At 39.6% G+C, this 24162-nt stretch overlaps 1 long non-coding RNA gene across 1 annotated transcript in view; it reads right to left on the bottom strand.

Annotated features, from left to right (window-relative positions):
• Positions 1 to 1609: 1609 nt before the first annotated feature.
• Gm14133 (predicted gene 14133) overlaps positions 1610 to 24162 on the bottom strand; it is a 44937-nt gene continuing 22384 nt past the window's right edge. The window contains exon 2 of the long non-coding RNA NR_166392.1: positions 1610 to 2784. This is a non-coding gene — a long non-coding RNA (predicted gene 14133). The remainder of the gene's footprint in view (positions 2785 to 24162) is intronic.

The raw sequence follows: 24162 nt of genomic DNA on the forward strand, positions 1-24162 counted from the left end.
AAAATCCACCATGTTCTATAAATCAGTCTTTCTATCCATCTCCAAACTCATCTCGAGAGCTAGTCATCAAACAGGCCACATACGTCTCCCCGCAAAATTTTAGTTAGCTAAAAATAGAGCTTCCACCTTCTAGGGAGGGAGTTCTTTGTAAAACTAAGTTTCTCATGATACTCTGCCCCTATAATAACTTATAGCATCTATCAGCTAAAGACCAAGGTCTTAGAATACAATGAAGTTTCTGATCCTTCATCACTCTCTGGCCTCTTAATTTTTTTCAGCTCTGGCCACCTCCATGTTCTTCTAAAGAAACAAAGATTGCAGTTTCCTGAAAATCACCTATCACACAATATTGGATGGATGCCTAGAACTCAGTGGGACATCAGTTTTAGATGAAGAAGAAAGGAAGAGAGTGAATCAGGACTTTAAAGACTTATGATTTTAAAGGTATTATAGCAACAATCAACAGCAATTGTGCGTCTCAGGTAGGATATATTATTTAACCAAGAAGAGGACATGGTGATGCTCTCTCACCTCTGTCTTCAGTGTTCAGGATTCTTCATTCCTGTAAAGCAAGAGCCCTTAGGTGAAAATGCAGTACGAAAGATGCCTGGATCTGATATTTTACAAGGAGCCTGGTCCCTCTGGAACTTACATCTGAAGGATGGCTGATGGCTGAACATATCAAGAGAGACTGAAAATTCTTGAAAACCCCAGATTAACAAACCCCCCAGAATTGCTTTTAGGAGGTTGAGTACAAAACAGACATTTTGCAGGGTCCCAGTCTCTAATCCCAAAGCAGAGGGAGGAATTTTCTGCATTATAACAGAGCCCACTCCAGGGTAGTTTTCCCAAGAGTGAGGTGAGAAAAAGACAAGACAAACACTTAGCCAGGCAGGGAGTAACTGCCCTGCAGCCTTCGAGTGATCACAACAATAGTAGTAACCACAGCAGCCTCAGCAGAAACAGAAAGAGACTAGAGGTGTCTCAACACCCTGCGTCCTAAATACCATTAGTGCTTTTCCATGGCAGCTTGCACTCCACATAGATGTTTAGACTGCTGAGAGTCCTGCACCAGGAATGTGCACCTATCCTAGAAGAAGGGAAATATTCTAAAGAGAGACATGCCTTTCCCTTTGGTTATCAGACTATTGAAATAATGAACAATGTGTAACTGGAATGTCCCAGGAATCTCATGCCAGTGGTAAGAGAACTCAGTGGGACATCAGTTTTAGATGAAGAAGAAAGGAAGAGAGAGTGAACCAGGATAAAGCCCTCATACAAGCCAGAGGAAGAACAGTCTCTGAGAAAATTATATTTTACTTGGTCAGATCATCTTATAGGAGACAGTGGCGTGGAGACAATGATGGATCACTGATGTTCAGGACTTCTTCGTTATGAATAGTTGTTCCATATTTAAATCTAAACCTCAGCCAGACATGGTGGTAGATGCCTTTAATCCCAAAGCTCAATGCTACCAGTTTAGGGTCTTGATCAGATTTATCTTCTCTAACAGTTAAAGAATTAAAAGGCAGGGGGAAAAAATCTTTATATGATGGCTAGTAGCGGTTAAACTGTGAACTTTGTAAACAGAAGTAGACAGAATCAGCAGTTCTAGAAAGTTCTTTATTGGTTTAAGGAAACTCATGTATGCTGCAGACACACAGAAAAAACAAAAAAAGTCCTTCACAAAACAGAGGGAACTTAGGAAGCCAAAAGTCCAGTTTCTCCTCAAGGACTGAGATTTTTTTCAAGTCTCTGTGGAGTCTCACTCCTCTAATTTAGTGAATCTGTTTGAAGAAACATAGATGTTTGATTGACCCAATCTGTTGTGTAAATATCTCCTGATCTGGCCTTGAACTTGTTGAGTCAATCCATCAGCAGCTGGGCTGCTAGTGGAAGACAAAGCCTACAGGCCTTTGTTTGAAACTTCTAGGCTTTTGTCTCAGGTCAGAAAGGGAAAAATGTATCTGCCATCTTGGAAGTTCAGCATCTTTATTGCCTGCTCATGGTCCTTCTCCTATCTCTCTACTTACCAAGGAATATGTCCATCATCAGGTGGCAGTGACAGGCTGATTCTTATGATTTCTCAAATGATATGATTTGAGGTTTACCTCATCCACATAGTGAGTTCCAGGCCAGCCAGCTACACTGTGAAGCTTTGTCTCTAATTAAATAAATCTAAATCTCATGTCAGAGTCAAATCCCTATGAATTTGCTAGAGCACTGGATATCTCTTTGTTTGTTGGCATGTGTTTATTTGTTGGTGATTCTCTTCCCAATCTGGTCAGTTCAATGAATCCCCTTTCGCTGCTCTTCACTGTTAGAATGAGTGGGAGCCAAGACCAGCTTCTTAGGGCTGCCAGTTCCAGGCTTCACCCTAACAGCTCCCAGTAGCAGTCATACTAACAGGGAATGCTGTGGGTTATGAAAAAAAAGTCTGTGAGTTTTGCAGTGCTCCATGAAGCCAAAGAGTTGCTGCCTACGCTCAAATTTTCTTATACTTCATTGTTTCAGTTGACTGGTGATGACTGTGCAGAGAAAAGCCAGACTTTCACATTAATAAGGTAATATGTCCTCCCTGAAATCTGGAAGAGTTTTTTCCCACTCTATAGTTGCCCAAAGGGAACAGTTACTTCTTTTTAGTGTAGCAGGGAGAATGGTGAGGATTTTGTCCTTATAACCAAGTTGTTGTTATTGTTGTTGTGGTGGTGGTGGTTTTTGTTTGCTTGTTTCAATTTCAGCAAGTTCCTTAGTCAGTCATTTGCTGATAACCTCTCTGGGTTCCTGGAAGAGACAGAAGGGCAACTCTTGGTTATCAAGGCTGTCCCAACCAGGCAGCCTCCTCCTGTTGAAAACATGCAGTTGCCTATAAGAAATGCTACACAGAAAGTCCTTGTGACATTTTTATTGCTGTTGTTGTTTACATCCTGACTGCAGTCCCCCTCCCTCCTCTCCATCCAGTCTCTATCCCCACCTCCCCTCTGCACCACCATACCCTATCCACTCCACAGTTTCAATTCAGAAAACTGCCTGCCTCCCATTGATATCATATCAAACCTGGCATATCAAGGAGCAATAAGACTAGACAACTCTTTTTGTATTAAGGCTGAACAAGGCAACCTGGTATGAGGAAATGGGTCCCAAAAGGTGGCAATAGGGTCAGAGACAGCGCCTGCTTCCACTGTTAGGAGTCCCACAAGAAGATCAAGGTACACAACTGTAACATATATGCAGACATGGCACTGACCTAGGTCCTTGGGACTTTTATGGGCTTTGGGAGAAACAAAGAGGCTCCGGGATGGTAGCATGTGGGCACGGCAGCAGGTTTCTCCCACCTGGGAAGGCGACACTTTGATTCTCACTCCCAGTGAACAAATTAAATATCCATATGTCCAAAATACCTAATTGGTGATCATGGAAAATGCATCTTTTAAAGTTTTCACAAACTTCCCACACTTTTTCTCTGCTGAGGACAGAGGGACCCTGGGACCTGCTTTGAGGGGGTAGAAAGCTGAGCTAAACTGCCATTCATATCCCTGCATCATACCCAGAGGAGTTCTTAGCTTTGTAAGACTGCAAAAGAAAAGCCAGACATTCGTAATTATAGTCTATTTGTTGACTTGCCTTCTGGATGTTTTTCTATCAACCAACATAGGATCTTGGAAATTTTAAGGTTGTTTTTTTGTTTGTTTGTTTGTTTGTTTTGCTTTGTTTTATATTTTTGGTATCACAATCAACTCACCATTTTCCACTGAATCATTTTCACTTCTTAATATTGGAAATTTTGTCTGCATGGGTATATATTGTGGTTTGGATTTTAAATATTCCCCCTAAGGCTCATGCACTGGAGACTTTGTCCCAGTGGATCACTGTTCAGAGGTAGGGCATTTGGAAAGGGGGTTGTTGAAAATGCCAGAAGACAGAGTCACAGCTCTCCAACCCCCCTAGTCTTGTAAGCACTTTGACTCAGCCCAAACTTGAATTCTTGGATTTTATATTGAAATGAATTACAAGTCTAGCCAGAATGAAGCAGAATTGTGGATCATATTAAATATATTTTAGAGTAGAGTTTAAGCAGGAAGACTTGGAGATGGAGAGGGCCTGAGAAAGAAAGACATGCCTGACTAGGGCTACGTATTTCCCAAAGGAGAGTAAGAGAACACACCTCAGTTTGGGTATGGGTTCCTCAAGGGAAAATTGCAATTACTTTTCCCACCATTAGCTGTATATTTTATTTTAGTGGCTGGCCAATTCCAATTTAAAATTTTACTAAAAGATTTTTTTCTCTTTTCCTTTCCTCTGTCTTTTAATAAATGAAGTTAAAAGATGGACCCAAAGTACCTTGGATAAAATTAAAATCTGATAATATAAACCTCAAATCTACTATGGTGCCGGGCAGTGGTGGTGCATGCCTTTAATCCTAGCACTTGGGAGGCAGAGACAGGTGGATTTCTGAGTTCAAGGCCAGCCTGGTCTACAAAGTGAGTTCCAGGACAGCCAGGGCAATACAGAGAAATCCTGTCTTGAAAAACCAACCAACCAAACAAACAAACAAACAAATAAAAATCTGCTATGGTTTCCCAAAGCAGAGAGTGTATGACCACGCCCTGTAATGGGGTTGCTGGGAATAAACATGGTATTTCATGAAAATAGAGGGTTTATATCTGAAAAAGGAGGAAGGCTGTATGCAGTTGTTAATTTTTCCGGAATTCTTATTTTTTTGATGACAAGATTCTTCAACCATATTTCAAAAAAGGGTTTCTTTCATGTTCCTCAACTTCCTCTGTCATGCTATCCTGCTTCAACTGATGATGAAAGCTCTGTCCTCATGAATGTATTTGTCCATCAATGGATTCACTGTTTAAAGGGTGACTGGGAGGAGATGGAAACTTTAGGAGAACTGCTTGTTTCCCTCTCATGACTACTCCGTATTTACAGGAGATAGACATGTCCTAACCCCTTTGGGCAACCTAAGTGAGTCATAGCTTTATATTATCAGATTATAATTGCACCAACTGATCTCTAAAGCCACCCTATAGTTTTATTTATCAGAAGAAAGAGAAAGAAAGTAGGAATGAGGTCTGTAAGTAACCTTTTAAGATATAACTGAAAAGTCACTGAAATGCTACATATGGATAATGCAAAGAGAAGCTATATTCTAAGATCCATGAGATAATTATGTTTCTCATAGAGGCAAAAGTCACTGTATAATAACCACGTTTAAGGCCTAACACATGGTTAAATATTGCCTTTCTCTATCTCAACTATAACCTAAAATTTGGGGTGAATCTTTCGAACAGGTCTACAAAATCAATTTATAGTAAAAGACAAGGTTTAATCCATTATGCAACACTGGTGACCCATAATCATATTTTATCAGATTGTAATATTCAAGATAACTCAAGTTAACTATCTCATTTTTCAAAAAAAAAAAAAAAAAGGAAAAGGAAAAGAAGAAAATGTGGGTTTCCCTTGAAACTTCTTGAGCAACGGAATTCCAAAAGCCTCCAAAGTTGTACATAGAGCTGTTGCCAAGACATATGTGTAGCTCTTTCTTATGAACCCCACACCTGTGCTTAAATGTGTCAAACTTCTCTTAATAAACTTCAACTCTACATTTGCTACTTCATCCTGAACATTTTTCTATGGCAAAGAATCCCACCAGGTACAGGTAACACCACAGAGCTATGTCCCTGGCCTACATCTGCTTACATGGCCTCACTGGAAGAAGTACTCACTGCAATCATGCCCTTGAATGATAGAGCCCGATCTCAGGTTCCTTCTCTTTTTTCTTCTCCATCCTTCCCTTCCTCCTTTTCCTTCCTCTCTCCTCTTTCCTCCTTGATATACCATGAGCTGAGCAATTTTGTTCCACCATGCATTCTTTGCCCTGGTGGTCTGTCTTCTTTACTCTCAAGCAATGAGGCCAACTAATTCCAGACTAGATTCTAAATCATAAGCCAAAATTGACCTTTAATTTTGTAAGTTGATTTTCTCAGGTATTCTGCCTTTTGAGAAAACAGGAAGCGATGGAAAGGAGAGCAACATGGTGTAAAAAAATTCTCTAACCGTCTCTTTATCTACCTCCTCTGCGCAAATAGCTGCACAACACTCTGTGTGACGCTATCCTCTGATTAGCCTTAATGTTCCAGATTTTCTCTACCTTGGATAATCTTTTTATAGCTTCCTTTCATAGAAGGTTTACATCAGACTCTTTTCTTCAAAGGAACTCATCAGAATCCTTTTTCTAGGCATTAATGTTTTCTAATGTATATAACAGTGTTTCCTCTCTGCTTCTGATCTTTTAGGATTACTTTGCGAATTTAAACTGCAGAAAGTATATTTTGTGTATAAATTTATTAATTCTCCCTGCTAAGTATAACATTTAAATGGCTTTCTGTTACCCCAATGGCATAAATGTTCTCTTTCTTTATATTACTGATTTAATCCTTAATTTTTGTTTAGAGGTGGATCTGTATTCATTTCATTTGTTTCTACTCTGATCCTCCTGGAATTAGCTTTTATAAGTGCTATTCAATGGGATCACAATGAACTGGGCGTCAATTACAGCAACACTATTCCTTGGAAGTTAGTAGGTCACCTGCATATTCATTGAGTGTAATTTGAAAATAATTTTGAATATTTTTTGTTCTTTTGTCCCATATGAATTCTAGAATTAGCTTGTCAAGTTTACAGTAATTACTGCAGTGCATTGATTAAGATTGCAAGTATTTCATAAACTATTTTTGGAAACAATTACCTTTTGAAAATATTAAGTGTTTTAGTCATGAACAAAATGAACAACTTCATTTATTCAGGTATTCTTGGATATTACCCAACAAAGTTGAGCAATTTTGTGCATAGAAGCAATTTTGTTACTCTTATGAATGCAATCTTTTTGTTTCATTGTTCCTTAATTTTTTAGATTAGATTATTTTCAACAAACAAAATTCACTGTGGAGTTTTTAAAATGTAATTCTTGTAATGAATAGAAAAATACAATTACAAACTACCTCTGCCTTAGGGCACTGAGCACACTCCCGAGGGAGCCAGTGTGGGCATTATGCCTCCTGGCTCAATGATCGGCTGCTGTGTTTGTACACTGAGTTTTTCAGAGGAAATCTGGCAAGGCCAGTTAACTAGTGATTTTTTTATCCTATCTGTCTATTTACCCCCAATGTTCACCAACTCTGGAAGAAACGGTTGTCCTATTTAAACATCTAATATTAAAACAAGAGCACAGTCGTGCTAAATAGTCTATACCCTTGGAATTCCACAACTGGGGCCCAAATATATGATCTTTGGTAGAAAGATTCAAGTCCTAGAGGATAATAGACACCTGGAGTCTTACCTCTGTTTGAACTCTGTAATGGGGAAGGGACAGCATTCCTTCCAGCAACCTGCTGGGGTCATTTCCTTCCTGTCTTAGTCCATTTTGTGTAGCTCTAATAAAATACCTGAGGCTGAGTACCTTAATGAATAAATTATTGTTTGCCTCACAATTATGGTGGTTTGATAGTCAAAACTGCATAACTGAACTCTCTCTTTTATCCTAACAGCGTGTGTTGTCTAAGCAAGAAAAACAAGACAGGATTTACAAGGCAAGAGAGAAGAAGGCCAAGGTTCATGCTTTTATACCAAACTTGCTTTAGTGAGAACTTCTTTATCTCTGCAAGGTCTAACCCATTACAGGAGTTTAGCACCAATCTCTTTCTGAGGTTGGTTATGTCCAACTTTTTCACCAGACCTCACCTCTCAAACATTCCCCTACTATCCGATACTATCACATGGAGGAATGAAACTTTTAGCAAGGAAATCTTTAGAGGATAAACAATATCTAACCCATAGCAGCATAACATACCTGTCCCCCTTTTCATGCCCATTAGCATAGAGGAAGGGCGTCATATTCTCAGAGTAGGTCACCAACATCAATATTCTATGTTCAGTCATACCTTCTCAATTTCAGGATTCTCAGTTGTTATGACTATTTTTCTGAAATTATTGTGAAGTTGAGAAAATATTCATATTTCCTACTCATTTAGCATATCTTCTTATGTGTGTTCTTTGTTGATTTTCTCTCTACATATATATATATACACACACACATATATATAACATATATATGTATAGATGTACATATATATATGTCTCTCTCTGTCTCTCTGTGTGTGTGTGTGTGTGTGTGTGTGTATGTGTCTTATGTTAGTGTTGCTTTGTCTGTATATTTCAAAGGCACTATTACCTTCCACATGCACCATACATCCTTCCCTTTTCTTCTCAAATTTATGAAACAATAATTGAGATACCATTAAAATATCCTTGGTAAAAAATGCAATTTTATTATTTCAATACATAGCCTTGTGTAACTGTCTATAATACAATGATATTATAATCTAATGTATGTACATAATCTAATGATTTGGTTTATTTTTTGGGTTTTTTGTTTTTTTCAGAGAATTCTAATCAACATGGAAGTATTCCTCTTGACCATTTTCAGCCAAACTCCATTTCTTCCTCAAGCCACAGGCAGCCACTGCTGTTCCTGTGGTGGTCATCATATGAAAGAAATCCCATAGCACATGATTTTGTATACCTGTCCTCTTTTAGTTGCTACAGTTGGGGAGGATTGAATTTATTGGCCATTTGATGATAATTTCCATCTTGGCAATATTGACTGACCCTATGCAAGGGCATAGGAGGTATTTACATTGACAACTGTTATGTTTTTCCTTAGCTATATTTTAATTTTTAATGTACAAATCTTATCTTTTATGGCCTCCAATCATATTTATTTTATATTTCTTGTTACTATTATAAATGGAATATCTTACATAATCTCATTTTGGATTACTCATTGCTAGCACAGTTGATATTTGTATATTGATCTGGTATTCTGCAAAGTAACCTCATGTATGAATTCTAGAGCATTTTATGCATGAGTCAATTTCTTAGAACTTTCTCCTTAGGGCCATATAGGATAATCCTGTGGATATGATGTTGTTCTTGTTTTTTTTTCCATTATGTATGTGCTTCATCATTTTTTTCTATTTTGTATCTGGTGCTTTTCTTCCCTAGCCAGGTTACATGAAATCTCTAGAACAATATTAAAAAGAGGGCTGGATTATTTAATTGTCACTATCTTGACACAATCTAGAATCTGTTCAGAAGGAAGTCTCAATGAGAAGTTTTCTAGATTAGGTTATGTTTCCCTTGTTTCCACTTAGCCCCTTTTTCAGATTCTTGCAGGTCTTCCTCCCAGTTGTTCCATTACTTTATCTCATACAATAATTGGGAAAGATTCAAACTCTGGACGATACTGTGCTGGAGGCCTCTGGATTTTGATCAGGTCAGTTAAGCAAATGTGTACTAAATGAGTATCCCAAGAAGAAAGTCATGTGGACAATTCTGTTGCTGATTGACTTGTAAAAGAGTAATTTTCAAATGTTATTTATTTATTTATTTATTTTATTTAGTGCAAAGATATTTTGCCTATGTGTAGTAGATTGTAACTGGTGACTACAGAGGTAAGAAGGCATTGGATCCCCTGGGACAGGAATTACAGGTAAGCTGCCCTGTAGGCACTGGAAATTGAACCAGGATGCTCTGGAAGAGCAGGAAGTGCTTTTAACTCTTCAGCCTTCTCTCCAGCCTTGGAATATTATATTTTGAAGGCCAGCATAAAATTAATCACTATGGCTCATTGAACTCACAACCACTTACACTCATTTTTATAATCAAACCTTCTCCTCTTTGCTGCTGCTGACTTGTAGGCTGCTGAGCCTTTCCCTAGCCTTCCAGGGGTCTTTATAATGCCTCCTTCTCGGTGTTTGTACCATTACTGGCTATGCCATTGTTCTTTCCTTTGTAAGATGTGTTCTATGGCATGTGGAAACATTGTGATTGTAACTCAATAAGTAAGATTTATTGGTAAAAATCACTCACTCATTTTATGGGATATCTAAAGTTTCACACAAGAGGCAGATGGAGGTTTATTAAGCACATCAATTATTAATTCATCACATTTATGAACCTAGTTTTCTCGTGTTCTGTAGGAACGCCTTCTAATAGTTGATCTGAGTTTTCTTTTATTGTGCTGTTTTACACTGTGATAATAAAATGCAGCAATTCACATCAGCTGAAGATCAGAGTTTGATTAAATGGAAGGAAGGGAATCACAGAGAGTCAGAGAATGAGACAGAGGTAGTGAAGGAGGGAAAGTCTGAGACCTTTATAACTATGTAATGTAAATCCAAGTGAACATAATATTAAACTAAATCCTAAAGACTTATTAATATACCCACATATTAGTGCATCTTTCAACCCTCATCAGAGAAGAGTCATCTTGCAATAGGTAAAACCTAACACAAAACTGATCACCATGCAGAAAATGGGACTGCAGAACGTTCAGTCCTAAATTGGATCTCTCTCTCTCTCTCTCTCTCTCTCTCTCTCTCTCTCTCTCTCTCTCTCTCTCTCTCTCACACACACACACACACACACACACACACACACACACACACACACAGGACTGTACCAAGGGTCATGGATTTTCACTAAAGAGGGGCTGAACAACTGTAAGAGGCAGGAGACAGCAGACATGGTCTAAACAAAACTTTCCAGACACAACAGAGAAGATGCACATATAAACTCAGAGATTGTGAGTGAGTTTAGCATACACAAAACCTATGCAGCCTCAGTCTAGAAAAAAAAATCCCAGCATGGAGAAGGAGAGGGAGACTAAGTCCCTTTACTACTAGTATTAAATAGCTACTGAGAAAGGAAGAGTGACCTGGTAGATAGACTACTCCTGAAGGCAGGTGTGAGACCCAGAGTGTTTGGAAGCACAAACTGGACTGGGAAAGATGGAGAAGAGCAAGAGAGAGAGAACATACGTCGCTGTTACAGTCTACTCATCCTCACGTTGTCACTCAGCAGAACTGGCCATATCCCAAGCACAGACCCCCTCCTTCTCCATCTTCTGTCCCCTTGCAGTCTCTGGTACAGTTGCCAGCAGTGCCCATTTCTCCCTCAATATCTCACCTGTTGACAACTCAGATCTCTCTGAGCAGATCTGGCTCCTTTGAAAGGAGCACCTGAAGTCCCCTTTGGTCAAGGTGTCTTCCCTGAACCTTTATTCTCTGATCCTTCTTATATCTAAGCTTTTATTAGTACCTATAAAAGCTTTTCCTAAAATATTTTTACAACTTAGTAGATCCTTCTGGTTCACAGATATCTATTTAGAAAACCCTGCAAAGGGCTGGTGAGATGGCTCAGTGGGTAAGAGCACCCGACTGCTCTTCCGAAGGTCCAGAGTTCAAATCCCAGCAACCACATGGTGGCTCACAACCATCCGTAATAAGATCTGACTCCCTCTTCTGGTGTGTCTGAAGACAGCTACAGTGTACTTACATATAATAAATAAATAAATCTTTAAAAAAAAAAAAAGAAAACCCTGCAAAGACCTAAATAATCCACCTGGTACTTACCACATATAACATTTTGGACAGCTTCCCAGATCTTCTCAAAGCTCTCCTTATATTAATACTTTCTTGCCTTTTTGTTTATTTTTAGTGGAAATAGGCCTGAAGTTTTACTTGAAACACCTGAATGAGTCTCCTTCCTGACTACAGACATTACTAGTGGGGATTTATTTCAAGTCTCAGTTTTCACTTCAGTGTGGTAGAAAAAATAACCATCTCACAAAACTATAGTGATAAGATCATAGAAGAGTCTATAAAAGGGATTTAATGAGCTACAGCACACAGTGTAAACATGGCCACCATAAGTCTTCTCATTAGGCAGTAGAGAAAGATCGGGTGAGCCATAATAGTTTACATTCCCTTTGCAGCAGTCAAGTGCAATGAACCCATTCAACAACTGGAAATAGAGAGGATAAAGAGCTGAACAGTGAGAAATAGAAGCAAGTTGGAAAAAAACCTCAGGATTGGAATGAGATGAGATATAATACCACTTCCTATTTGATCTTGGATGCATTTTCTAATCTCCCCAAACTTTAGTTTTGTCATCCTTCAAATGGCTGTAGCTGACAATGTTGTAATTCACAAGTCTAGCTTCCTGTCATTTTCCCTATCTCTGCTGTAGGTATGCTGAGTCAAGGGACTAACTACTGGGAAGTCATTAAGTACCACTCTAACTCTGACTGCCAGCTACTTTTCAGTATCTACACTTGCTCTTGTCACCACAGTGAATGTATCTATCATAAGTATTTATTGAAAAACAAACTTTCTCAAACTCAATGGCAGGTTTTTAAAAATCAATCATGTCTAAAGATTCCCCTCATCCCCCTATATCCCCATAGCTGTAAATTTCCATTCATTCTCCTGACCCTCTGGCCCTCGCTCCTGTCTCTTCCCATGCCTGATCCTGACTGCTCCCCTTTTTCCCCTCCCTTTCTCCTCTCCCACCCAGTTCCCTCCCTTTCTCCTCTCCCACCCAGTTCCCTCCCTTTCTCTGAACCATGATTAATTTATTTTCTGTTCTAAGTGAGTTTCAAGTATTCTCACTTGGGTCTTTCTTCTTGTTTAGCTTATTTGGGTCTATGGAGTGTATCATGTCTACCTTGTACTTAATGGCTAATATCCACTTACAAGTGAGTATATACCATGCATGTCTTTTTGGGGTTGGGTTACCTCACTCAGAATGATATTTTCAAGTTCCATCCACTGGACAGCAAGATTCGCAGTGTCCTTAATTTTAATAGCTGAATAGTATTCCACTGTGTAAATGAACCACATTTTTTGTATTCATTCTTCAGTTGAAGGGCATCTGGGTTATTCCCAGTTTCTGGCTATTACAAATAAATATATACATATATATGACAGTTGCTGTACAATTCAATTCATATAAAAATTAATTTGTGTCGTTGAAGTCAAAGTGGCATCCTTTATTCTAGAATCAAAAATAATAATAATAATAAATGTTGGTAGGATATGATTTGTCATATTTAGCAATTTATGTTTAACCACAAACTTGATACTCTCTTCTTAAAGGTAAATCAATAGAGCTGTGATAGAAAATCCAGAAAGGGTAAACTTTGGGTACACAAGACAAGTCCATACTTTTCCAGAAAGAGACTGTTTTGTCATTCTTTCTTTACAATGTAGTCAATTTTACAATGTGAGGAAATTCTTGAGGGATTTATTCTCTTGATTTAAGAACTGACCATATAGATACAATTTGTTTTCTAATAATTCCTCAAGCTTCACACTTTTGTTCTGTGTGCATTCTGTTTCTATAGGCTACTTAGCAATGGAATGTTTAGAAATATGCATGTGGATCATTTTGGTAAAAATTGTAGTAAGTGTGTGTACATATTGGTATAAATAATGTGCGACATAGATAGTGGGCCTGGGCCACTGTTGGGCAATGGGTCAACAGTCAAGAGCACTTACTGCTCTTGCAAAGAACTCAAGATGATTTCCCAGCACCTACATGTTGATGCACAACTATCTATAATTCTATTCCCAGAGGATACAAGGCCCTCTCTGGCCATCAAGGACACCAGGCACTCACAGAATATACAGACATAAATGCAAGCAAAATACCCATAAAATAAAAATAAAAAAATCTGTGAAATGCAGTATGAAAATATTACTAAGGCATTTATATGTAAATTAATACCTAAGAATTTAATAGTCATGTTTTTCAATGTAAAACCCTAGAAATAAATCTCTAGAACATGAAAAGATTCACAGAGATAAACCATCTTTTCTTTTACTAATAGAAAGCTTGCTGACAACTAGACTGAGCTCAAACTTCCCCTGCCTTTCCCCATGCCGGCAGATAGCAGCTCCTTTTTCCACAACAGAGCAGGAGAGACAGTTAATCATCGTGAACTTTAGAAACCAGGGTGAGTTGAAAGATTAGAGGGCAGGTCAAATCCCAGTTTCTGTTCTTCTTTTGAAAGACAGAGTTTTGTTTGAATTTGACTTTTGCAGTTTTGTGATGAGCTGCAATACTTTACTTGGACTGCAAGTGGGAAAGTCATCAATAAGGCACACTATGATATATTGCTGAACTTCCAAAAGGGTGAAAGCAAAAACATCGTGACTCTATATAGAACAGTCACATGGGTTGGGGTTCTGGAAAACTCCAGGAAAGGATTCCTGGAGAATTAAACAATCTTGATACATTCAGTTTGAGAATATTCAATGGTGGGTTGTAAATAAATCATCAAGAATGAGTATATGAAACCTCTCTGGAAATCAGTCTGGTGGTTCCTCAGAAAATTGGACATAGTATTAACTGAGGACCCAGCTATACCACTTCTGGGCATATACCCAAAAGGTGGTCTAACATATGACAAGTAGACATGCTCCACTATGTTCATAGCTGCCTTATTTATAAGAGCCAGAAGTTGGAAAGAACCCAGATGTCCTTCAACAGAGGAATGGATATAGAAAATGTGGAACATTTACATAATGGAGTACTATGCAGCTATTAAAAACAATGACTTCATGAAATCCTTAGGCCAATGGATGGAACTAGAAAATATCATGCTAAGTGTGGTAACCTGATCACAAAAGAACACACATAGTATGCACTCACTGATAAATGGATATTAGCCCAAAAGCTCAAAACACCCAAAATACAGTTCACAGACCATATGAAGCTCAAGAAGAAGGAAGACCAATGTGTGGATACTTTAGTTCTTCTTAGAAAGGGGAACAAAATATTCATGGGAGCAAATATGGAGACAAAGTGTGGAGCAGAGCCTGAAGCAAAGACCATCCAGAGACTGCCCCATCTGGGGATCTATCCCATAAATAGGCACCAAAGCCAGATACTACTGTGGAAACCAAGAAGTGCTTGCTGACAGGAGCCTGACATAGCTGTGTCCTGAGAGACTCTGCCAGAGTGTGACAAATACAGAAGCTGATGCTCACAGCCAACTATTGGACTGACTATGAGTTCCCCAGTGGAGGAGTTAGAGAAAGGATTGAAGGAGCTGGAGGGGTTTGTAACCCCATAGGAGAAACAACAATATGAACCAACCAGACCCCCCAGAACTCCCAGGGACTAAGCCACCAACCAAACACTACACATGGAGCGACCCATGGCTCCAGCCTCAAATGTAGCAGAGGGTGACTTTGTCAGACATCAATGGGAGGAGAGGCCCTTGGTCCTATAGAGGCTTGGTGTCCCAGGGTAAAGGAATGCCAGGACAGGGAAGCATAAGTGGGTAGATGGGTGGGGGAACACCCTCATAGAAGCAGGGGGAGGAGGTATAGGATAGAGGGGGTTTCTGGAGGGGAAACTAGAAAAGAAGATAACATTTGAAATGTAAATAAAGAAAATATCTAATAAAAATAAATCAATCAATAAATATTATTTTAAAAAATTGGTTTACAAGTCAAAAAAAGAATAAACATATTACACATTTGACTACTTTTTAAGAACAGTTGGGTTCTAGCACTGCTGTAAATATGTAATCTGGCTCTTCTACAAATCCCCATGTAATAATGGCTGTCCTTTTTCAATGTTTGACTTATTCCTTCATGAAAATTATCCTCATTTTGTCTTAATTGCAAGGTTTCTATAATCAATCCTTTCTTTCTTCTTTCCTTCCTTCCTTTCTTTCCTCCTTTGTGGTCTATGACAGCAATAAATGTTCTTTAACCAGTTTCACCTCTTTTTAACCATGAAACAATGACATTACAAAACCTGCCATAGACTGGTACCTTGACACACATTGCTTTCAACATGGCCCTCAAACATGACTGAACAACCTCCTGAGTCTCAGCTTCAATCCAATTTTCTCTTGGTCTAACTTTTCTTCAAAGACATATGAGAAGGATCTAGAGTGAGAAGTTTATTTGGAGATATCCTAGAAAGGCAGACAAGGGGGAAGACAAAGTGAAGGGAAGCAGAGACTTTAAAGCCAAGAGACAAGATGGTATGAGTCATGATGAAGACAACTGAGGTCCAACCCACTGGGAACCTTCTGTGAGGTCCTCTGAATGTTCTGTCTGAAGGACAAAAGTCTGGGATATTTACCAGTGACTCATCTGCTGCTGATTGGGGGTGTATTAGACCATTGGCATTCCTAGAATGCCCTGTGGGGAGGTGAGCATCCTGACACAGGGCTGGATGATCCCCTAGGACGTGGCCTACTGTGGTGCAGGTATGAGAAAGGTGCTTCTCTTTTTCATTGGAGCTGAGATCTGCTGTTACTTAAAGACAACTCAGAGCATTGGCTATTGGTGGGGGTAGAGAGGTCCCACAAGAGCATAAACAGAGATAACATCAACATCTAGCCACATCCAACTGTGCACAGCTTGGAGTAGAAAACACCCATTGAAGCTACTGGAGCCATCTGGTGAAGAAAATGCCTCACACTCACACATCCCACTGAATGAACCAAATTACTCCAGAACAAATAAAGAAAGCTGGCATACTGTCTCCCAAGCCTTTACTTGTCATATATATATTTGCTCAGAAAGCATCTGCACCCCAGACAGCACCCACACTTACTTCTCATCCTAGTTAGCAACATTCGCACCACACCCAGAGCTTGCCATAACAGTGCCAGAAAGCAGCAGCCTCCCTCACTCCTCCGTGTCACAGGCAACAAAATGGAATTCTGCCCTAAGCTGCACTCACTGGGGCTGAAAATATTTTTTTAATGCCAAAAATTAATTTGAACACTTTTCAATGTTCATCATAAGGGATTTTCATCTTGATTTTAAAACTAGAATATTCATGGGTGTTGGCAACTCCACTTGGCTGTTTTATTCATTCTTTGACATTGAAATGTTAACTGTTTTGGAGAATAAACTCATACCTAAGAAAACCAAACTACTTCTATTAAAATAAAACTCTTTGGGAATGACTGAGCAGAAGCAGATGTGATGGGCAGTGCTGACTCCATCCACTGGCAAAGGGAAGATCCCCAACCCAAAATACAAGAGCTCCTTGGTAAGATCCAAGAGGGGGCAGGGGAGGAGAGAGGGAGAGAGGAAAAGGGAGAGAGAAGGAGAGAAAGGGAGAGAGGGAGAGAGAGGGGGAGAAAGAGGGAGAGAGGGAGAGAGAGAGGGAGAGAAGCCAGAGTGAGGTCTGGCTATGAGTCAGCTGCACACCTTCCTGGAGCATGAGTGGTCCAGACAGAATGCACCATGCACCTTGGAAGAGGCACATAGGAACCACCTTGAAAATACAGTTCAGTTTCTGTTATCCATGTGATGGTATTTCCAGACCCCAGCATCTAGCCCCAAAATACTACTCTGTGTTGTAAGGCCCTGTCCCTTAACCACCCACCTGGATCTAGATCTACTTTGGCTCATGTGTTACCCTTGCTCAATAGCTTCAATGCCACTCTCCCAACAGGATACCCTCCAAAGCTTCCAACTTTATTCCTGTAGTCTCTCTGCCAGCTTAGGTTAAAAAAATACTCTCAAATCAGATGTAAGAACAATATAAAAGCCTGTTATGATCTCATAGATTAGTATCAAACTGGTTATCCATCAGTGTCATGTGGGCATCATTTGTTGAGGATAGAGGGAAAGACAAATTCTGTATGCATTGGTGATTTCAACTGTGGTTGCCAAGTAGAACTATTAGGGGCGCTTTAAATATTCCTGATACTAAGAATTAATACCAGGAATATATAAAGAACTCAGAAGTCTATATGAGAAACACTTAAATGCAAATGGTCAATAAATAGGTAAACAATGTTCAACCTCATTAGCCATCAGAGACATGCAAAAGCAAAATACATTGAGCTTCTACCTAACTCCATTGAGAATTTCAGTCATAACGAAACCAAATAAACAGTGCTTGAAGGATCCAGAAAAGGGGAAGGCTTGTACTTACACACTGCTAGTAGGAATATGAACTAGACCAACTGCTACAGAAAATTCTCCAATACCTTCCAAACCTACAATTATGCCCCAGGTTTACTGCTCCTAGATATTTACTCAAAGAGTTCCATCCAGGTCAAAAAGCACAGAGATATTTTCATGTTAATATTTATCACAGCACTATTCACAACAGATTAGTTATAGAAATGATCTAGGTGTTCAAAGTTAGAAGAATAGCATTCAGAGAATGTGGTGTTTTGTTCCATCTTAAATCACAGAGTTATGTCATTTTCAGAAAAATGTATGCAGCTAAAGATAAACATATTAGGCAAATTAAGTCAGCCTCAGAAAGATAAACACCATATTGTCTTCATTTATTTTTCCTAGATTTTATATAGACCCATGTAATGATGTATGAACATTTGACATTGAAAGTACAATTTTAACTGTCTATGGGGGCAGAGAGTACTAAATAGGAAGGGGTTAGGAAAAGGGGATAGCAATATGCATGAGCTATGGAGTAGGATTGAAGTTTGAAGCTCTTTATCCCACAAGTAAACTGTTTTTTTTCCAAAATTCTGTGTGTTCTTTTCATAAATATGGAGAAAATGGAATTTGTTTCATTGAGTGGCAGTAAGAACTGAGTAAAAGGAAACCTGCAATGTTTATGATAAAGTGCCAGACACGTCTGAAGGGTAATTATATTCCTCACAGAAAGGATGCCACTCTCAGGCCCAGCTTCTCTTCATCTCAGGAACAGACCTTCTTGCTGGGTGAACGGACTTATCAGAATCCGTTATGCCCTATGTTTGTTTAATTTGGTGATTATCTAAGTATATTTAAGACATGTCAGGCTAGACAAGAGCAGCTGCTCATAGATGTGATCTGACTAATGATCAGCAGCTAGTACAACACTGCAGTGGTCCTCTACTTTCCTAGACCATCCTATTGATACTACTATATTTAGTAACTGGTCTAGTTTCTCTCTGGTGCTATAATAAATACCTTGACCAAAAACAACTTGGAAAGGAGTTTATTTGACCTTCACTTCAAGGTTTCACTCAATCCTAGAAGAATGTCATGGCAGAAGTTCAAGCAAGAACTATAGAGGAATGTCAATCAGTATCTTATCATCTGACTTGACCTTTGACTTAGCTAGCTTTTTTTTTTTTTTTTTTTTTTTTTTGTCCCAGCGCCACCTACCTACGGATGGAATCATCCATAGTGAGCTGGGCTCTCTAATATAGTTTCTCACAGACAAATCTTACCTGAGCAATTGCTCAAAAGAACTTTTTTCTCCAGAGGTGACTCTACTAGTTTGTGCCAAGTCAAGGATGACAACTAACCAGGTTAGCATTGTAATACACTAAAATTGAACTACTAGGCTTAAGAGATATTTCTGCCTTAACTTCTGGAAGAACTGAAATCAATAATGTTGATCACTGTGCCCCATTATATCTCATCCTAGGCAGGGCTGGCCTCAGAGGGACAAAGATAAATGTAACACTATTTGTTTATGGTTCCAATGATTAATACTGAAGAAGGGGATTCCCTGAAGAGCATCTCCATCTCTCCTTAAGACACTGATTTGATGGTAGCTCTTGCAATCTTTAACTGTATTTAACTGAATTTAGCTGTATTTCCAAGAATATGCAGCTTGTTGTTATTGAGATTCTATAGGGACCTTCCCATGGATCAAAAGAGATAAGCCTCTCTCTACCAAGAAATACCAATTTTATGCACATTGCAAATGTACTTTCCATCTTTAGAATCCATTCGAAGAAAGAGCCACATAGCCAGATATGTTAATTAACAAATAAAAGAAAATCTTTAACATTGGGCAACTGTAATAGTTAATTTTTATTGGTGTGATAAAACACCATGGTCAAAAGAAATTTATGGAGGGGGAGGAATGGGTTAATTTACTTTATGGTTCCAAACAGAGAGTGTCCATAATGGTAGATGAAACGTAGCAGAAGGGGTTAGAGCAGAAAATTGAGAGATCGTATCTCAACCTCACATAAGAAGCAAAGAGAGTGAACTGATAGTAAGGTAAGACTATGAAAATTAAAAATCTATCTGTAGTGGCCTAATTTGCTCAGCAAGGATATAACACCTAAAAATTCCATAACTTCCCCAAACATCACCACCAATAGGGAACCATGTTTTTAAATACATGAGACTACTAGAGACAGCTCTAATTAGAACTACCACAGCTATGCTTATAAAATTTGAGGTACACATGACCCACTGAGGGTTCTGGTTCAAATACAGATGTTGATAGAAGTCTGATGTGTAGTTCATATTCTACGTGTCCTTAGTGTTGCCAATGCCACTGGTCTGGAAAGCATGCTGTGACTCTGAAGCTCAGATGCACTAGAATCCAACATTGGTGTTATTAATTGAACACAACACAACACTACTGCTTTGTCTTTTAGATCATGGCCCCCATGCTGTAGGTGGTGTTCTGGGATGTTCTAGAAACTTTACCTGGTAAGATCTAGCTAGAGAAAGTAGGATTCTGAGAGTAGGCCTTTGAAAGACATGGAGTTCTCAATCCCCACCATTAATTCTCTGCTTTTCATCTGACTGAAATGAGGACTTCCTATACCATGTATTCTCACTGTCATGATGTTTCGTTCGACCAAGGATGTGCAACCAAGCAAGAATGGGTTGAACCCTATTAAACAATGAGCCAAAATAAACTCTTTCCTCTCTCTGTTATTTGTGTTAGATTTTCTGTCATAGCAATGAAAAACAGAAATTAACATAGTTGGTGAGGTTCCTTTACAGGTGAGGACACATTTGGGAACTCTCTAGAAGTCTTGGAGTGACAATAAACCCATAAAGAGCAATTGGAAGAGCAATTTTACATCTTAATAGAATGTAAAGATTGACCTGAAGGAACAAACGGGAGCTGCATCTTACCCTGGAGTGATGTGGGTTCCCATCACTGCAGGATGCTGCAGGATTCTACCAACTCTCACTCATATCACTCAGGGTGTTTGACTCTGAGGACTTTTACAAGGACTCCTGACCCCAGGCCTTGGAGAGGAGCTTCCAGCTGGAGAGATGTTCTAAGTCTTGCTGAATAATGTTTCTCTGCTCAGTTGCAAAATTGAAACGTCTCATCTTGGAAAAATGTGTTAGCCACTTCAGTAAGAATGTGAGTAGTCCAAGTCCCAGCTATAACACTCTTGGACATATATCCAAAAGATGTTCTGCCATCTCACAAAGACACTTGCTCAATTATATTCATAGCAGCTTTATTTGTAATAACCAGAAAATGGAAGCAATCTAGATGTCCCTCAACTGAAAAATGGATAAAGAAAATGTAGTATTCCACACAGTAGAATACTATTCAACTATTAAAAACAAAGACATTATGAATTTCACAGGCAAATGGATAGAACGTGAGAATATCATTCTCTGTGAAGTAGCCCAGTCCCAAAAGACATGCACAGTATCTACTCACTTATACGTGGAAATTAGCCATAAAATATAGCATACCCATGCTACACTCCAGAGACCCAAAGAAGCTAAAGAAGAAGGAAGACACAAGCAAGGATGCTTGAATCTCACTTAAAAGGGAGAATAAAATAGTAATAAGGGGCAGATGGAGAGAATTGGGTGGGAGAGGGGATTTGGGAGGGAAAAGGGAGGGAGTTCAGGATCAAGTGTGGGGAAGGATAGGAGAGATGGCCAGAGGGTGATTAGGATGAAAGGAAATCTACAGCTGTCTGGGGTTAAGATTTAGAGAGCATGTCTAGGACAAGACAGGGTCCTGGGATAAGGGAGATGCCTAAGAATCAATGGAGATAACCTTAGCTGTGATTCACACTATTGGGGATATGGAACCTGAAAGAGGCTACTTCCTCTAGCCAGGCAGGAACCCAAGGAAAGAGATAGGGATACCAACTCACCAACAAATTTTTGATCCAAAATTTGTCCTATCTATAAGAAATACAGGCACAGGGATGGAGCAGAGACTTAGGGAATGCTCAACCAATAACTGGCCCAATTTGAAATCCAACTCATGGACAATCACTAATCCTTTGCACTATTAATGATATCTTGTTGTACTTGCAGACAAGAGTCTAGCATGGCTGTCCTCTGAGAGGCACCACCCAACAGTTAACTCAAACAGATGCAGACACTCACAGCCAAACAGTGCTTGGAGCTTGGTGACTCTTGGGGAAGAATAGGGGAAAAGCTTTTGGACCCCTAAGGGAATAGGGACTCTACAGAAAGACCAACAGAGTCATCTAACCTGAACCCTTGGAGCTCTCAAAGACTGAACCACCAACCAAAGAATATACATGGGCTGGACCTAGGCCTCCCTGCACATATGTAGTGGATGTGCAGCTTGGTCTTCATATGGGTCCTAAACCACTGGAGAGGGGACATTACCAAAAGCTGTTGTTGTATGTGGAATACATTCTTCTAGCTGGGCTGCCTTGTCTAGCCTCAGTGGGAAAGGAAGTGCCCAGCCTGGTAGGGTGTGAGATACCCAGAGGGCCCCCACCTGCTCAGAGGAGAAGAGGAGGTAACAGAAATGGGGTGGGGGGCAGTGAACAGGATGAAAATTGACTAAGTAAAAAAAAAATGTATGAGTAGTCAAAGCAATGATCTAAGCCTAGACAGGCAACTTGGGAGAACTTTACATAAATGAGTTGAAAAGCATCAAATTTTAAAAATTAGGGAGGGTGTGTCTGGGCAAAAAATCCAGGAAGTGGAAGCCAAGTAGTATAACTTGTTTGTTTTTAAATATTCAGCTACCTCCCTCAAGTCGTCTATGGTTCCTGTTTCTCAGAATGAAAATATATGATGATATGTTTTGCTTTCACAATAAATGAGGTATGAAAGTATTAAATAAATTCTAAAGCATGATCCAAATGCACAGCAAAGCATTTTTATTTACCTCCAGGTAAGTCCAGCAATTTGTATTCATCAGCTGTTAACCTAAATGGAAGAACATTTGGAAAATATTGCTAATATATTTCCTGATAATACACCTGTTTAACTTACGGCCCGTGATTATCTCAACATCCAAGGGCAAATAATTCATTTGTTGATGCTGCTCATTCTTAAGCTAGCAAACACTGTTGGAAGCCCTTCTCCAGGTGTCAGCACCTATGGTCTAGTTGACAAGAAACCTTCACTGGAAGGTTACCTTTGCTAATGAGGACTCATCTGCCTAGAGATGCTAGAAAGGAATCCTTCCCAGAATGACCTGTAACCAACTACTTATGTTATGTATCACAGAGTCCAAGGTACCCTACAGGACTCCTACCGTGGTTTGATTAAGGTTTGGTTACATCCTTCAAATATCCAAGCACTGGAAGCTTAGGATTTGTGGGGCAATGGGCTACACACAGACAGCCTAGTCTCCAGTGGAGCTGAGGTCTTGAACCCTGGTAGTACCCGGTGGTGGTAATTTCCATCTACATGGGACAGAAGGTGTTCCCTTGTGTCTCCTGGACCCCTGGCTTCTGAGGAAGTTACCTCCCCGACAGCCCCCACAGGGGAGGCGTGGCTATCAGCCACATAGGCACAGCACCAAACCTTCCCACATGCAAATAAGGTTTCCCCAAAACTCTCAATCCAAGCCAATGAGAGGTACCTGCTGTTAAACCCTGAATCACCCCCAGAACTGTATATAAATCCATCCAGGGAATTAAAGGTATGTAAAAACTATCCCTTCGTCTGAGTCTTGTGTTCTAAAAGCTGTATATAACACTTGGGAAGAGATCTTCTCTCCTGAAGAGTCACCGAAGGAGATCCAGCCCCACTCCTCACTGGATTGTCAGCTTTTCATTGGTCCAGCCAGACCCGACTCAGTTCAGAGAGGCTAGGAGTTACCGGAGTTACTGAGCAACCTGGAAGGCATGGCAGACTTCATCTTCCTGCCTGCACTCACTTCCCTTCGCTGGAACCCTCCCACCCGGCCTGGACAGAGATCTCCATGGAAAACTTCTTGTACTGAGGCCCAAGGATTCATTGTAGTGAAGGGAGATGTGGTACTTTTTAGAGTTGGGGTCTAGTAGAATATTTTTAGGTCTCTATAGACACTGCTTCTGTCAGATTTCTTGCTGTTATTGTGAAGGGAGTTAGCTCACACAAAAGTGAGTTATAAAATAAAATTTTAAAAAGCCACTGCAATAAGATGCTTTCATGTATAGATGTACAGAACTTACTTTATTTCTAAGAAAGTCTCTCTTGTTCCTTCAGCTGAGTAGCAGACATAACACTTGAATTCAATTCACCATAGGACATGTTGTCTCCAAGTTGCCTGTGTGTGCATCTGTATGAGTGTGTGTGTGTGTGTGTGTGTGTGTGTGTG

This window comes from Mus musculus, chromosome 2, assembly GCF_000001635.26.
Source record: "Mus musculus strain C57BL/6J chromosome 2, GRCm38.p6 C57BL/6J".
Lineage (NCBI taxonomy): Eukaryota > Metazoa > Chordata > Mammalia > Rodentia > Muridae > Mus > Mus musculus.